This window comes from Lepidochelys kempii, chromosome 1 (genome assembly GCF_965140265.1).
Source record: "Lepidochelys kempii isolate rLepKem1 chromosome 1, rLepKem1.hap2, whole genome shotgun sequence".
Taxonomy (NCBI): Eukaryota; Metazoa; Chordata; order Testudines; family Cheloniidae; genus Lepidochelys; species Lepidochelys kempii.
In genome coordinates this window covers 306,594,147-306,608,687 of record NC_133256.1, presented here as the reverse complement: position 1 = coordinate 306,608,687, position 14,541 = coordinate 306,594,147, and positions in this window count along the sequence as shown.

The following is a 14,541-nucleotide window of genomic DNA, read 5'->3' as shown; positions in this document are numbered from 1 at the left end:
AAAATTGTGTTAGAATGTAAAGCTGTCACGGCTGTGACTGTCCTTGTTGCTCAGTTCAGTGCCAATAGCTTTCATAATCTCAAATAAATCAATGTTCTACTCCCCCTCTTTCTAATTTAAAATTTTTGGAACATATTTTCCCCTTCTCTTCATTTTTTAGAATCTCCCTATCTTCAAACTAGTTTCAAAATCTTTCTCTTTTCCTCTTCATGCTACTTCTCCTAATGAAATAATGTCTCTGTTTGTAACCCAAAATTTTATTCTCTCGCAGGCCCCTCAGTTGTTGATGTGTTTGTTAATTATAATTGTTTACTTCCTTGCTGTGTCCTTCTCTTATCCTTCCCCAAAACCTTGGATCACGGTTGCTATATAAATAAAAAAATTAATCTGTATAAAAACACATTAAACCTTTACTTGCACTATATGATATTTAGAAAGAAGGGACTGTATAAGGGAGATAGAGAAAAGAAATGACATTGAGAGATACAGAGGCAAAGAGAAAAAGAGACCCAAATGCAGGTTAAGGTATAATCAGACAAGATTACATACAGCCTTATAAAGCTAGAAAGAAACAGACAAGGAGACAGCAAAAAGGTAACTGCCTATTCAGTAATAATTATTTTGAGGTTATAATGTGTACACTCTAGTGTCAGCAGTTAGCATTTTCTATTAGGAACCATGTGAAGATATTACATACTGCCTCTGTAAAACTCAAGAGGAATTTGGGGCGTGTGGGAAGCTGGCAGACACAGTACTTGTGGTGTGACTGGAATACAATTGCTGTTCCTGTAGAGTGTGTCTTTGTTCATTCATAACACTAAGATGCTCACCAAGGTGGATTTCACATCACTGCCACCAGCACAACCAATTTATGGTAATTCCTGGGACTCTTCCTATATAAGGGTTATTTGGCTACAAGAGCAGCACTGGGACACTCAGATAGTCAAAAGCCACTATTTTACATCTCTGCCTCAGCATGGTCATTTCTGCAACACTCAGCACAGCAACAGCATGAGGAACATTACATATTAAGGAGCTACTTCTTGAGTTCCCCCTCCCCCGCTTTGACTAAAACGATCATAACATTTTGGGTCAGATTCCCATCATTCAAGGGGTGCAAAGGAGGAGCAATCAGGCCATAGCTGGCTCCTTTGTCAACTGCCTCCCCCATCGCAGTGTAGAGTGTGTTTTGGTATTTGTGTCAAATGTGTGAATAATTTTAGTTGACCCAAAACTGTATTTTCTGGTGAATAAATGATTAATCCCCCAAATTTTGCCCAGCAACACTCGTTAGACCACACATCAGCCAAAACCATCTAACCCATAGGCTCTAAGTCACCATGTACTTCCATAATGCTAAAGTTTTGACAAATGTCTCAGAAGCCACTTGCAGCTTTTTTTTTAGATGAAATAGAAAATACTGCCACTTTCATTTTCTGAAAGTTATCTCATAGTCTGAGACTAGCTGATTGAATGAACTGCCCCAATTTACAATCCAGGAGTCACAAAATCGTGTGAATATGCAGTCTGAGTGAATTGCTGATTTGAGTTTAGAACAGTAAAAGAGAGGTGATGTGGAGACTATATTAGACTCACTGAGGGCATGAAGTCTTTAAACCATGATTTGAGGACTTCAGTAGCTCAGACATAGGTGAGAGGTTTATTGCAGGAGTGGGTGGGTGAGATTCTGTGGCCTGCGCTGTGCAGGAGGTCAGACTAGATGATCATAATGGTCCCTTCTGACCTTAATATCTATGAGTCTATGAGTCTACACATACAGAGCTGCAGCAGTGCAGCTGTATCAATATAGTTGAGCCATTGCAGCGCGTCTGTTGAAGATGCTCTATGCCGACAGGAGAGAGCTCTCCCGTCGGCATAATCAAACCACCTTTGTGAATGGCAGAAGCTCTGTCAACAAGAGAAGCTCTCCCACCAACTCGCGAGCGCTTATGTAGGTGTAACATATGTTGCTCAGGGGGTGGTTTATTCACATCCCTGAGTGACATAAATTTTGCCAACATAAACTGTAGTGTAGACACAGCCCTAGATGACATATACTGAATTATATACTTTTAAACTTACATGTCCTCACATCTATTTACACCCACTTATTGAAGTCTAGGGGACCCTAAGGGTATGTCTACACTTCAAGCTGGAGCTGTAAAATTCCAGCTTGACAAGACACACCTGCTCTAGCTTTGAGTGAGCTACTGTGCTAAAACTAGAGTATAGCCACAGCGGTGCAAGGGTTGGGAGAGGCTAGCTGTCCTGAGTACATGTCTAGTGTCTTGGATGGATACAGACGTGGGGTGGCTAGTCCCTCCTGATGTTTTCGTGGGCTATACTCTAGTTTTAGCACACTAGTTTGATTAGAGCTAGCATGGGTATTTCTCCTTTAACTAGAATTTATACCTCCAGTTCCAAGTGTAGACATACCCCACTTTGTGCAGCTTATATGGTGAAGAGGCAGAAATAGGTGTACAAATGTGTAAGTGCAAGTATGGGATGGCGTGGGAGTTACACTAACTTACAGTCCCTTGCATTCACCAATTTCAGGACCATGAATCAGTCTATTCCCTAGAAATGAACTCCCCCCCCCATCCCCATGTCACACTTGATCAGATTTTCAAATTTAGGCACAGGCAATTGTATGCATACATTTTCATGAGCCTACTTTATAAACACAAAGACCCATTATACATGCACAAATCAGGTATTTCCATACACACATGGCAAGTTAAATGCCTGATTTCCATATATGCATACAAATAATATTGTTTGCATACACGTCATATACTTACAATTATAAATTATGTACATGCAAATCTATGTATGCAATTGCATGTGCCTAAACTTGAAAAATGTGTCTCAAAATGATATACTACAAGGAAGAAGTTTATTGCTGAGAAAAAGAATTTGTACTAATTCATGGTTCTGCTCCACTTTTCAAACTTACACAGAGAACAAGGAGATACAGGCAATATGACTGGCTAATATACAGGATGTTTCTAACTATCGGAGGGGTGAAGTTCTGGAACAACCACCCAATAGGAGTTGTAGAGGTGAATAACCAAATTAATTTTAAGACACAGCTTGATACATTTCTGAGTGTGACTGTACAATGGGGTTGCCTGTGGTGATGTGGGGGGCTGAGGTTGGTGGCTTAGGGGGTCCCTTTCATTCCTAAATCTGACGCTTTAGGTCTTCAGATGGTTGCCTGAAAAGACCAAAAAGGAATTTTTTCCTTCCTTATGTATTTCTGAGATTTTTTCCCTCCTTTCTCTGAAACATAAGAAATGGCCATGACCGGAGAGGGGACACTCGATTGGATGGGGTGGTACTCTAAGCTGGTACAGAGACTCCTTTTTCTCAGGTGCTTTAACTGGTGGGTCTTATCACAATATTCAGGCTCTATCTGATCTCCATATGTGATGTCAGGATCAAATTTTCCCCCAGGTCAGATTGGCAGGGACCTTGGGAGTTATTTGTTGCCTTCAACTGCAGTGTGGGGCACAGGTAATTTCCTGGGATCACACAGACATATCTCACCAAATCAATTCCCTGACACTGGAGGGGCCTCAGGCATTGGTTCTCAGTCTCTCCTATTCTAATAGCACACAATAGTTTAGTTTCCTGAGGGCTGTAATACTTCAGTCAATCCTGATTAGGCTCAATACAGGGTAGCTGGGTGGGCCTGTGGTGTGCAGGTCTGGTGAGATGATTTGGTGGTTCCTTGTGGCTTTGAAGTCTGGCTCCATGTTAATGCTATAGAAGTGTGCTCGAAAGTACATACCATCAGAAACTGCTTCATGTACAAAAACCCAATCCACACACCTCTGTTTCTTTCATTTTTCAGCTTGCAATAGCACTAGTGGCCTTGGTACAGAACTTTTTTCTGGGGATTAATGAGATTTTGAATCCACTAATCCCCAGGAAATGCCCTGCACCTGATCCTTATTGATTAGGCAGAAATAGTATCAAGTTACCGCACATGTCTCCTAGAGGTCATTATGCCTCACAACAGCATATGTATTTTTTTCTCATTTATTCCACAGCAGCAGCAAGTACATGAAAAGAATGTGTCCTAGAAGGATTTCTTAACGCTGTCCTTCTGAACAATGCTGTAGCAGGTTGTACAAGAGACATATAGGAAAAGGAAGCCACACTACAGCATGATTATGTTAACAACGCTGCCAGAAAGATTATCACACGGTAATTGGATATATGTCTCTCTCAGCTAGCTAATCGTGGCATTTACATCAAATACTTGATTCTGAGTAGGTCTGTCAATATTTGGTCTCTTACCTTGCTCTTTCCCTTGACCTTTCAGCATGAAGCCGATTCTTCTCTGGTACGTGACAGCAAAGATCATGCTACCTCCTGTTCAACAAGGCTCTTTTCACCTTCTTCTCCCTACCATGAGAACAGGCATGAATGCAGTATGCTGCAATGGCAAAACTGCTGAAGAGCGCATCTGGAAAACGGAGAGTAATCAGTGCTGTAAGTCTAAATCACTGTTTCTCTAGAAAAGAGAGTATAACTATTTGAAAATGACAATTTAACTCCTTGGTAGTTGCTGCAGAGTGCATATTGTACTCTGTAGGCCAAATTCTGCTCTCAGTTACACCAGCAGAAATCTAGGATAACTCCACTGACTTCAATGGAATTTCTCCATATATAGACCCAGTGTAACAGACAGCAGAACTGAATGATACTGTTATCGATCCATCCTGTATCGATCTTATCAATCTAATCTCCCCATCCATCCTTTCATAGTTGATGAAGAGAAATATATTCTCTAGAAACTTTAAAGTGCCAGAGCTTTTAAGAATGCTCCATAAGAGAAATCTGTCTATTGTGAAAGCTGCTTTTCATTTCAAAGATACTACAGTGTTTCACTTTTGTGTACTATTGAGAATATCTAAAGGTTTCTTGTAGGATACAATATTCATTCCACTTAAAATGAAAAGCACCTTTGATATTTGAACATATTTATGAAACCATGAATGTAGAACTGTGCTTACGGTTTCACAGTAATCCATGAAAGGATTGTACGTAGGCACAAGATAAATACAAGTACATGAAATAATTTGAGCATGTACAATAAAAAGAACAGCTAAAGGAAAATTAACTCTATTAATTAGCAGCTAACTTTTTTCTTTTTTCAATTTTGACTCAAACACACAGTTTAGACAGCAAACACTCTGACCTGAATTTTTGTAAATGACCCTTTGATCAAGTAACTAAAGAAAAAACTTCAGCATCATTTCTTTTGTACCGATAGGCACTAGAAGGAAGTGGCTATATTTATTCTATGACCCAAAGATACAAAATAATGAACATTAAAAACGGAGTTAGCAGTGAAGAAAGCACATGAGTGGAATCATACATTTTTTTTCTTTTGCTGAATAATCCCCTCTCCAAAACCTTAAAAATCACAGCTTTATCCTTTTTCTGTATGTGAATTATCTACAAAGAGGCTTATGTTTTAAACAAGTATGTTCATTATCCAAAGTTATTTTACAAATGTTTTATGCACACAAATTTTAGCCTATGGATTGCTCACTGGCTATTAGCCATGACAATTACGTGCTTTGAGTACTAGCTGTTCATAATTCCTTATTTGCATTCTATGGCTCATCTTCTAAATCAGATGGTATTGTTTCTGCTCCCTGAATTACATGATTGAAAAATGTATAAATTAAAGGAGGGTTTGAAAAAGACACAACTGGCATGAACATTTGATCAAATTCAAACAACAATTTAAAACATCCTCATGAGTATGTACAAGATGTTAGCTCTCCACAAATAATTCTAGCAAACAAGAAAAAATCCTTCTTTTACTATTAATGGGGTACAATGAATTAAATGCTGTTTTCACAGAAGATCCTTTCACATACAGGAGCAGTGATCCCAGGGGCAACTGTAGGAGCTCTAGACTAGTCCATCTCAAACTGTGGAACATGAGTTCTGGTTGGTCAGGTGGTACTAGCTTCTTCTCATTTCCAGCAGCCAAATTACATTGAAAGAAACTAAAATAGCTTAAAGACATTGCTAATTTCCTTTTTAATGTTATGCTATCACAAAAGGGAGGAGAGCTAGTCAAGGAAGATCACTACGTGGAGGGGACATGATGCTGCATAACAGGTTCTCTACTAGGATGTGGTCTACACTAAGAAAGGGCTTAAGAGCCCATGGTCTAGAAACACTTACAGAAATATTTTATATTGATGGAGTAGTGTCTAGAGTCTGTTTAGGGCCCTGTGGGGGCATTGTGGTAATGTTTTGGCAGGTAGCAATCTATGAGGATTTTCATTGCAGCAGACCAAAATGAATCAGCCGCTGGTGGAGGGGAGCAGGTGAATGAGTAAATTTTCTGAAGGCTGTGATGATTAATCAAAGGGTGTGGAGCAGGTGGAATTATGTTTTGCTCTGAGTAGTTATATTTTATAACGATGCCATTTGGAAGCATATTAGTGGTGGACAAAATGTGCCCTCCCTCCCTCTCATCCTCTTTTTTTACTTTTATTTTAAGATATAATTTTCCATTTTTCTAACTTAGATCAGGTGGCTTGTGCCTATAATTCCTACGCTTCCCAGTGGCTCAGTTATCCTTTCAGGAGGCAGCACAGCCTGCCTATCACTGTCATGAAACGTTAGTTTGAATAGGCCTGGCTTTTTCTTTATTATTTATCTCTTTTTCCTCTTTTCCTCTCTCATTTTCATTCTCTTTTCTCCTTCTCTCTCCCCCCCCATGTCTCTTCACTTTCACCAGTTCTCTGCTCTACTCTTTTTCCTTGGTTGTTTTACCCACCATACACTTTTAATGCCCCCCCGTCTTTTTTTCCTGGGCCCATTCCTGTGAGGTGCTGATCTTCTTTTCCAACATGTGGAATCTCTCTATGTCCAACGACTTCAACAGAAGTTGAGGGACTTAAAACATGTTGCAGAATTTGGCCCAACTTTTATCTCCCCATTCCTGTTCCCTGACTCACACCATATACTTCACCAGAGAGCCCAGTGGGATATAGAGATGTTTTTGGCATGCAAGGAGTAGGGAAAAAGAGAGGTAGTAATAAGGAGAAGAGTGGCTGAATTTGCCTTTCAAGACAAAGGTAGAAGAGAAGTTTTCTGGCCTTGAGCTGTGCTGAGTTGTAGGTACATTGCTCCAGATCATTCCAGAAGCACTAAATCACTTTATAAAAGTTTTTGTTTCCAGAAATTAAATGGTACAGATATAAACTGGTAAATAAAGTAGTTCTGCAGTAACTCTATATGAAAGAAGATCTGTATTGTAATGCTGTATATTGTCATTTGTTCCCTTTCAATCTGCTAGCAAGTGAATGTTATTGCTTTTTAATTTCTATTGATTGTTCTATTAATCTGGCCTTTTACAAGTCCACAGTTCATGTGTTTTGTACAGGTTATGACCTAGCTACCAAGCTAGTTTGGAGATTCTGCTGGGGTTTTTGTTTGTTTGTTTTAAGTGCAGCATGGTACATGTATACCATTTAGTTAATATCTAAAGGTCTGACATTGCGCTTTTTGGTAAACGTAGCTAAGAATTAACATTTTCTTCTCTAGAACAAAAATGCTAATACAGGAGACTAATACTGAGAGAAGCTGAGTGTTGCAGTGTGGGGTACACAGCACCCTGCAGGTGCCGCCTGAGATAATCTAAGGACAAATTGTGGTCTGGCTTGTGTAGCCACATAGGGGAATGGGGTGTAAGGTGCCTGTTGCTGCCCTTCATGGGCAACCCATACTGTTGGTAGCAACACAAGGGAGATGCTACATCCCCCTGTGTGTCTGAGCATGCAGGAGAAAGGAATGGGCAAAGTGTTGAGACCCACTCCCCAGCATGTTGGGGAAGTATGTTGAGGCACTAATAGACTTGGCACAGGGTACTTTCCCCCAGCACAAGAGGGAAATTGAGAGGCAGAGTGTGTCATTGAGAGAACAATGCTCAGTGCTTGTAGCAAAGCCAAGATTCAGTCCTTAGAGTGTTCTAAAGTTTTTTAGCTTAACTGGGGGGTACTTCCTTTCACAGCTCAGAAAATGTTCTCACATAGATTCCCATGTACACTGTAAGCAAACTAATGTAGCATGGATAAGAATAACTAAATGACTTGCTGTTCAGCGATCTGCCACAGGCATACTGGACTTCTGTTTTAATTGAGCACAAATCACTAAAGAAGCAGAAACATTCCCTTAAACATTCTCTATTCAAGTGAGAACAAACGTCTCTTTTTGGCTCAGTGGTGTTTTTAAATATCTATTTTCTAGTTCGATTCTGAGCACACCGAACATAAATATGGGCCAAATTCTCTGCTGCTGTAAAAAGATGCTGCTCCATTGACTTTAATGCAGTTTTGTCATTTATACTCACAGAGAACTTAGCCTAGACTAGTGCAATCACTGGATGGAAGAGTCTTCTACAGGGCACCTATTAAATTTTTTGCAGTGTTACCTTCAGCCTAGTTAGCACTACCATGATATCCATGGTATTCTCTACCATATACATCACAGGATACCTGTAACATAGTAGAATACTGCAGTCATGTTAATTACTTGAATGGCAATTAAAAGATTTGAATGGTAGCCACTGTACTTGCATAAGGCTACTGTAACATGTGGACAACAGTTACTAGTCATAATGGGCCAAGTTCATCACTAGTTAATGCCACTGAAGGAAGGAAAGTTAGAGGCAGTGAAACTCAAAGTTTCATATCCATAGAGTCATAGATATTGAGGTCAGAAGGGACCATTATGATCATCTAGTCTGACCTCCTGCACAATGCAGGCTACAGTATCTCACCCACCCATTCCTGCAATAAACCTCTCACCTATGTCTGAGGTATTGAAGTCCTCAAATCATGGTTTAAAGACTTCAAGGTGCAGAGAATCCTCCAGCAAGTGACCAGTGCCCCATGTTAGAGAGGAAGGTGAAAAACCTCCAGGGCCTCTTCCAATCTGCCCTGGAGGAAAATTCCTTCCCGACCCCAAATATGGCGATCAGCTGAACCCTGAGCATATGGGCAAGATTCACCAGCTGGATACCTAGGAAAGAATTCGCTGATGTAACTCAGATCCCACCCCATCTAACATCCCATCACAAGCCATTGGGCCTATTTACCATGAATATTTAAAGATCAATTAAGTGCCAAAATCATGTTATCCCATCATACCATCTCCTCCATACACTTATTGAGTTTAATCTTAAAGCCAGATAGGTCTTTTGCCCCCACTGCTTCCTTTGGAAGGCTATTCCAAAACTTCATGATGGTTAGAAACTTTCGTCTAATTTCAAGTCTAAACTTCCTGATGAGCAGTTATATTCATTTCTTCCTGTGTCCACATTGGTACTGAGCTTAAATAATTCCTCTCCCTCTCCAGTATTTATCCCTCTGATATATTTATAGAGAGCAATCATATCTCCCCTCAACCTTCTTTTGATTAGGCTAAACAAGCCAAGCTCCTTGAGTCTCCTTTCATAAGACAGGTTTTCCATTCCTCGGATCATCCTAGTAGCCCTTCTCTGTACCTGTTCCAGTTTGAATTTATCCTTCTTAAACATGGGAGACCAGAACTGCACACAGTCTCACCAGTGCCTTGTATAATGGTACTAAAACCTCCTTATCTCTACTGGAAATATCTCGCCTGATGCATCCCAAGACCGCATTAGCTTTTTTCACGGCCGTATCACATTGCCGGCTCATAGTCATCCTGTGATCAACCATTACTCCAAAGTCCTTCTCCTCCTCTGTTACTTCCAATTGATGCGTCCCCAGCTTATAAGAAAAATTCTTGTTATTAATCCCTAAATGCATGACCTTACACTTCTCACTATTAAATTTCATCCTATTACTATTACTCCAGTTTACAAGGTCATTCCTCCTCCTACTTCTGCCAGCGTCCTATCCCTGCTGTGTTCTGTCCCAACCACAAATAAACCCCATTGCTATTTCCTACACCAAGCTCAGCTCCAGGGGAAGCACCATGTCAAGATGCAGGAGAGCCAGCTGCCACAGCATCCTGACGTGTCTCTTCAGCTGAGTGCTTTCTGGAAGGGTGTGGAAAAAGGTAGGAGAACTGGGAAGTGGAAAAAGAACCTACCCAGCAACCTCCACTCAGCACTGACACGTAGAACCTTCAGAATCACACAAACTAGTGGTATCACTCCAAGCACCATATCAGTCCCCCAGCTAGCACCCAGAAACCCCCAGCCATAGCCTGTTATGGGTTCTTGCTGAGATCCAGTTCAACAAAGCTTTGCATCCACAAAACGCTGTGGCATTTGGGTGAGGCCTGGTAAGAAACCATGGGTGCATAAAGTACATTAGCCAGTTCTCCGTGTAGATTATATTGGGATTGGGATAAGCAAACTAGTATGAATAATGAAACTACCTTGAACCTTCACCAAAACCGGAACCTTCTAATTCCCAACATGGTCTGGCACAGTTTCCCTCCATCCTCATAATCTTCCAATAGGCCTCACAGCTTCCTCCCTCCTCTGAGACCCTCCAAAGCATCCATTTTGAAAGGGCGTCCTTTTCACACAGGTTCAAAGTAATATATATTAATTGATAAATATATCGCATTAAAAGGTAATAAAGTCCAGTGAATTAGAAGATATTAATTCAATAGAACTTTTTACATGAGCATAAGTATTTTCTATTTGGAAAAATGCCGCACACATTTCAATAGTTGTAAACATTTAGAGAGTTAATGAGATCACCATATACTATGTGCAAATAAAATTTGAGCTTTGGAATGGGAATAAGTATTGTACATGCAGTGAAGAAACAGTTATCTGGAACATTAGGAAGAAGCAGTCAGAAAAGCAAGAAGTTATATTGTCCTAAAAGAAAGTGTGTAGCCTATGAGAAAAACATACAACAGCTATGAAGAAAAAAAGAAGATAAACACAAGTTTTAAAAAATGAACAAAATTAAAGATGCCAAAATGCTTTGGAAAACTGTTGATTGGAAAAGTTGAAGAAAGCAACTTGAATTAAAATGAAGTAAATACAGCAGATATTAAAATCATTTATTCATACTGGTCCTGAAAATGCAGACGTTAATATCATTCCAGCAGTTGTTTTCACTGAGTAGATGATAAAATTAACTGATATTCTTCACTAAAATAGTAGAAAAATTGAGACTGAAAGCTCTGTCAAGATTTAGCCTCTCCCACAAGGACAAAAGTCATACACTTGACTAGCTGATAGAGAAGATATATTAAAAATGGTAGTAGGAATGAGGATATGTAACATTCATACGCTTCTCCAGTGAATTATCATATCATCTACCAATATCCAGAGTCAATATACAGTATTCCGGGTTAACCTGAAGATGAACTCATCAAAAGTTGAGGTTCTTTTCCCAGATATTCTGGTCAGAAGGGCATAGGGCCCAGTCCTGTTTCCACATAAGTCAGTGCAAGGAGGATTGGGCCCTAAGAGAAATTCCCTCTGAAAAGATTTTGTTAAAAGATAGTGAAAGCTGGAAGGGTGTTAAAAAGTCACCACAACTATCACCTAACTGTATAATGTTAATCCTTTCTGTCATACACTTCAACAAAAATAAAACAAAACAAAACCTGAAACAAATGAAGGTGTTCCGCCAATTCCCTACTACCATGTAACAACTGACCACTCAGTACCAGCATATTAGTTTTACTCGTTTAAGCTTAACTTTGTCTCATTACATCTTCAAACATTAACACTAGCAGGGGGCAAGAAATGGTGGTGGTGTGTGCAGGGAGTGTGATTTTTGGTTTTGTTTTTCCCAATTGAAAACATTTGGTTTTGGTGAAAAATTGAAAGCCAAAATATTTTAGTTCTGAAATTCCATTGTGGTGCCTCATGGAAGTGCTACTTCAGGGGCCTGATGCTTCCCTCTCCTCTGGAAGCTGAGCTCCTTGGTTGGAGAACACCTTCCTTGTTACGCCGCAGTCTCTCTCTGTTTGGTGAAGGGAGGCATCTTGCAGAGTCATGGCGTCAGTGCGCCATGGGAAATTAAGTCTGGCAGGGGAGCCCAATTCATAGAAAAGGATGGGAGCATGAGGCACTCAAATAAAACTCCCTGGAGGCTCTATGGCAGCATTTCAGAATTTAATTATTTTGATTTTCACACGTTCTGTTTTTTGATGAAAAATTGACATTTTCTTCAGAAAGCATACACTTTGTGAAACATTTCATTTAGCTGAAGGAACTATTTTCCATCAAACGACAGTTTTGATGGAAATTTTTTGACGAGGCCTAATTAACACACACAACATGACAAACTGGTATTAAAACACACACATATTTTCCTCTGAAATGCATTTTCAGTACAACATATCAGTAACACACTATAAGAGACCTTCAGAGTTCACAAGAATTTGATTTAGCTTTGCCTTCAAGTGCCAGAGACTAACGCAATTTCTGATGACTGTGCCAGGCCAATTCCATTCTGAGTTATAGTTATGACTCTTATCTCCAGTTGAGACACACAAAGTGTGATTCACCTCTGTTACTCTACTGACTTCGGGGGAATTACATCAGCATAAAACCGGAGTAATGCAGTGGTGAATCAGACCCACAGTCTCCTCACTTTTTTGAAGACATTTCTTTTGTTGAAGAGACACAGACAATCCAGAAGTTAATAGTTATTTTAAATTTAAAAAAATATGCTTTTCTAAAATGAATTACAGTCAAGACTCCTGTGGGGAAACTCCTCAATTGGTGTAAATTTGTGTGGCTCCATTGCCTTTGAGCTATACGGTTTTACACCAGCTGAGGATCTGGCCAATGATTTAAAACTCACTGTGTGATTTTCCAGAAAAAAATCTATTCTGGGATGAGTTGTGGAGTTCCAGAGGGAATGATTTGCTTTGAGGGAAATTGGGAGAAATTGAAAATTGGGCTTATAATGAAAATTTGTTTCATACTAAAATATGAAGGAATATAATACCTTCATAATACTTTACCAAAATCTAGCCAGAATTCAATGTCAGAGAGAAGAAATAAAATGAAGGATCCTAGGAACGTGCCTATTGCTTCAGAAGGAGTAGAAAGAAAAGACGGATTAAATTTTGATTCTTACTTTGCAAAGTTCAGCACTATGGGGAATATTCTGCTCTCGGATATGAAAGGTAGAGATTGACTATTGTATTCTTCACTTGTATGCACAGAACTCCCTTTAATAGTTTATACTATTTCATATCCTTTGTATTTTGAAATAAAGCCTTTAAATGAAGATAGTTCAGTAACAGAAAAAAGTATAGTGCCGCAGAAAGGACTATAAAAGGACTAGTTTATAGAAAACACAGAATGGGTTTGATACAGAAGCAGAACACCCTTTCATGAAGAAAGGGGAAAGAGATGCAACAAGAAAAAAGATAGGGAGGAATAGCACTAGATAAGGAGAGCAGATACCTCATCTTCAGTATATTCTTTCACAAAACAAAACTACAGCAAGTTACTGTGGGCCAGATTCAGACACACGTTGAGTAACGTTTTACCCCATGAGTGGTTTCACTGAAGTCAGTGAGATCATTCATGGAGTAAGATACTATGCAAAGTGAGTAAGGGAATCTGGCCCTATATCAGGACTGCCCAACACCAATCAGGTTGAAAATGATTTATGACAAAGGTATAAAAATATGTTTGGCAGTATTTGATTTTGATTAATAATATCAATGTTTATTTTTAAGTATTTAAATTTTTTTATGGATTTAAATTTTCAAAATTGTGCAAATTATAAGTTTTAACACTTTTTCTATTATTATCTATTCAAATTTTCACTGTTTTGAACTCAAACATCCTTTTTCTTACTTTGCCTCTTTAAATTTCTATCATCAGTGGAAATTTGTTTGTGAGTGTACAGTGCAATTGACATTTACTGAGACATTTAGCAATAAAATTCTAATCGTTTCAAACCTAGGTATAAAATAAAGGGGCTGGTGAAATTTATTTCTTCTGTGGAGCAAGTGGTGAACCTGGGACAGAATTGTGACTTCTTTTGGTCCTTATTTAGGTGCCTTAAATTGAAACTGACCTTTTTTGAGAACTGGCCCTTATTTAGGTGCCTAAATAAGGCTCAAGAGTCTCAAGTATGTCTACACCATAAGTGCAGGTGTAATTGTAGTGCAGGGCAAGCATTCCTGAGGTAGCTTTAATCTCTTTAGTATGGGTAACAATAGAAGAAATGGTGGCACAGACTTAAGTGCTGGCTAGCAACCTGACTCCAAGCCCACTGAGGACCCTGGGTACATATTTGGATTGCTAGCCCATGTTGAAGTCTCTCTTCACTGCACTAATAAGATTCAAGATAGCTCGGGTACACCTACCCATGCTACAATCACACCTACATTTGTGGAGAGGAGTAGACACACCCACAGTTCACTTTATGTGGTCTGTTCCTGAAGCAGCATGGCTATACGCCACCACTTACTCGGAGCAGATTGTAACATTCTAACAGAAGCAATCCTAGAGACATGCCTTGAGTTGTGGGACAGACCCTGAAGAAAGAGTCTGAAAGACTTTGAAACCTAATA